Source organism: Tursiops truncatus, chromosome 17, assembly GCF_011762595.2.
Source record: "Tursiops truncatus isolate mTurTru1 chromosome 17, mTurTru1.mat.Y, whole genome shotgun sequence".
NCBI classification, from domain to species: Eukaryota; Metazoa; Chordata; class Mammalia; order Artiodactyla; family Delphinidae; genus Tursiops; species Tursiops truncatus.
In genome coordinates, this window is record NC_047050.1 from 7,831,372 (window position 1) to 7,834,773 (window position 3,402).

The 3,402-nt window shown below is 56.4% G+C and overlaps 1 long non-coding RNA gene across 1 annotated transcript; it reads right to left on the bottom strand.

Annotated features, from left to right (window-relative positions):
* Positions 1-1,250: 1,250 nt before the first annotated feature.
* LOC109548347 (uncharacterized) lies at positions 1,251-2,221 on the bottom strand. Its single transcript, XR_002174433.2, has 2 exons — positions 2,008-2,221; positions 1,251-1,405 (listed from the first exon to the last, which is right to left on the bottom strand). It is a non-coding gene; the product is annotated as an uncharacterized lncRNA (long non-coding RNA).
* Positions 2,222-3,402: the final 1,181 nt, after the last annotated feature.

Consider the following 3,402-nt stretch of genomic DNA (forward strand, 5'->3'; position numbering starts at 1 on the left):
CGCTGTCTGGTGGGCTTTTAGCTCCTACTGCCACCTCCTCACCCTCCCGGCAGTGCGACAGGACTGCTGGGCGCTGAGCAACTCCGTGCACCCCCCAGGGCTTCTCCAAGCCCCAGTCTTCTCATCTGTCAAGTGGTGGTGATAAGTGCTTCCAGAGTGTCTGACACAGTAAAAGAGCGCAGCAATTAGCTGTCGTGGTGATTCTTGTTATTTGAAGACCAAAGTGCCCACTCCCCCTTATTTGACCTATTTAATTCCAGGTAAAAAGGATAGTTCTGGCATTCCAGGTGGAACTGCTTTGGTTATCAGAACATTTTAGAGTGATGACCTTTGATCTCTGACCCTAATTTGACCTTTGAGCTAGGAGGAGAGCTGGAAAGAAGCCCCCGGGGAACTGGTTCCAGCTGTCGAATCTAGAGTCACAGACTGGCAGCTTTGCGAGAGGTGGTGGCCTCCAAACCCTGCTGGAAATTACACGTGTAAACTGGGAGTTTCGTAAGCCGAGGGGTCTGGGGTTTCCAGTCCCCCGTGCTCCCTTGTTCTAACTGTTAATGATTACCTTTGCGGTGCTCTAATGCTCAATAACGATGCTGCGAACGCACGCGGCATTCTCAGGCACAGGTGCCAGCTGGTACCTCGCCGGGCAGCTGACCGCCTGGGCGCTCTCAGGCGAGCTCCCCGGGGCCCAGCCCCTGCCGGCCCGAGCCAAACAAAGGCAGCCCGACCTTCCCCCGTCCACCCCGCCCTCCTCGCGCGGCCTTAAGGAGGCCCGGTCCCTCCTCCCACCCCTCTCCCCTCCCCCGCCCCTCTTTCGCCCTTCCCCTCGCTGCCCTCCCTCCCACTGGTGGTTTCTTCCTGCAGCAGAAATCCAGGAAGCCGTCCCCCACGTTTCCTCTCCGCAGAGTTTTCTCCAGGGCCTAACTCACACCCGACTCGGCTTGATCTGGAGTTCCCTTTTCTCTGCCCCAGGAGAGCCCGCAGCTCTGCCGTTCATTTCTGGGAGTAGGGCTTGCTAGAGAAGGTTGCTTAGTTTTGAGTCTCATGGTTGACCTTTCATCATCATCATCAAAAAAAAAACTTACTGAAGACAAATTACCGAAGAACAAATGTGAGGCTTCTCTCTCCTCCCTCCCTCCTTCTCTCTCTCTCTCACTCTCTCACACACACACACACACACACACACACACACAAAGCCCCTTTACACATTCGTCAATAGAGCAGCCTTCCGCAGGCAACATCTGCAGGATGAGTCGTTTTTCGGTGACTTTAATCTCCTCATTCACTGTGTCTGCGGTGCGGGTTGCAGTGCTGAAAGGCTGTAACAGCAGGCCGATTTGGCACACAAACAAATTTAGATGTGAACCGGGGGATGGGCTTGCCCACCTTATGAAGAGTGGTTGAAATGCTGCCAAAAAACAAAACAAAAACAAAACAATAGGTGGGGTTGGTGAGGGTTGGGGGACCCGGCTCGCAGTTCCTACGCAGGGCGGAGGCTCCTTTAATCCTGCCAGCCCGGAGGCTGCCGGGGTCACGGCACAGCTGCCCCGCAGGAAGGCCGAAGGGCGAGCAGGGGCGCAGGCGGCCTGGCGGCGGGGCGCTGGGCGCGGCGCGGGCCCAGGGGCCGGGGCTCTGCGCCCACCGAGGCCCCGCCGCCGCCGCCGCTGACCTTGACTTCTCCCCCCGCCGCCGCGGGCGCTGGAGGAAGGCCGGGCCAGATGGGCGTCCCGCGCGTGACGCCGCCCTCCCGGCCCCGCACCTGCCCCGTGCGCCCCTGCGGTCCCCCGGCCCGGCCCGCGCTCCGGGGGTCCCGGCGAACAAAGGCGAGCCTGGCCTCGGCCGGCTCGGGGGGCTCCTTCCCCCCAGGGCCCCGCGGGGCATCGCAGGCCCCGGCGACCCGCGCGCCCGGACCACGGTGTCGCCCGCGCCCGGCGGGTCCCTGGAGACGGACCGCGCGGTGACAGGCCTGAGGCGGCTCGAGGGATCCATAATTTATGATGTTGCTCTTACCAATCCGGTTTGGGGTTTCACAAGCGTTGCCTGTTTTCTTTCCCATTTGTTGCTTCCGTCCGTCCTTTCCGAGAAAATGCCTCCCCCTTCCTCTGCCCAAGACAGTAGTTACCTTACAGACTTAATGTGATAAGAAAGCAAAAAGTGAGTGTCTCCCTGAGGGATTGCTCAGAGGGGGTGAGAGGAACGCAGGTAAGGGGGCGGGGCTGAAGAAGACGGCTGAGTCCACCGCGGACCTTCGACTACTCTTACCCCAACTATGTAGGAAAAAACCTTATTTCCAGAGAGGTGGGGTGAGGCGTTTGTGCTGAGAGGCAGTGAGAATAGATGCTTTCCCTCCCCTACCACCAATCATTTTTCTCATTTATAACTATACCTTTTCGCCCTGATTTTTTTTTTTTTTTTAGCACTGCAGGCCTGCAAAAAATGATGTGGGGTGGCAGGAAGGGAAGGGGTTAATTGCTCCCTCCCTGCACCCGGACCAGACTGATCCCTGACCCTGCGGGGGGGACAGCATTACCGCAAAGCAACCTCAGGTGCTCCTAACTTAGGATACATTGGGGGAGCCTTTGGCAAAGGATGCTTCTGTCCTGAAAACTCCTTAAATTGCTGTAGTGATTGGGGAAAGATGTATGGATTTTATCACATTTTAAGTGCAACAAATGAGTAAAAGATAGGGACAACAAAGGACCCCAAACTAAGTTGGGAGAAGTCTTTTTTCTTTCTTGAAAAGAAATTTATTCTGGGTCCCTTCTTTTCCTCATTTGGACTTAGTGTGGCTAAAGTGGACTTGGGACCAGAGAGCAGCTGTTGCCAGTGCTTTTGCTGAGGCTGGAGCCTGCAAAGACTTGAGTGAGAGGAAGTCTGAGCAGGTCAGATCCACCCGTCTGGATTGCTGCACATGCCCAGAGGCCCCAAGCCCAGGGCTGCTCCCATCCCTTCCGCGGCTGAGGAAGGAACGGGCCTAGGAAGAGCTGTAAGCTCCAGAGCCTGCAGATGGCTGGGTCATTTTGCGGTTTACGAACAACCAAGTCAGGTTGAAGCCACAGTCACTGTGGTTCCAGGCAACCACGATTAGTCACACACAGTGAGTGACCCAGTTACGGCACACCCTCTTTTAAAAGGACATCAGTCCACGTCTTGCTAGCTTGATTGCAGAAACGGTCCGTGGATACAAGGAGGATGACGACTGCAAGGGATGGGGAATTGAAACCTAGGGTGTAGGTTCCTCCTACAGGCCAGGAGTTGGGTTTTCTGAAAAGCAGCAGATCTGGGGTGTGACTTTTAGGGCAAGTAGAATTTCACTGAACTTTGACGAGAGAGTGCTTTCCAGGTCCGGTATGGCCTTCTGTGAAGGGAGGCAGGGAGAGAAAAGTGCCTCCGAGTTAGCTCCTG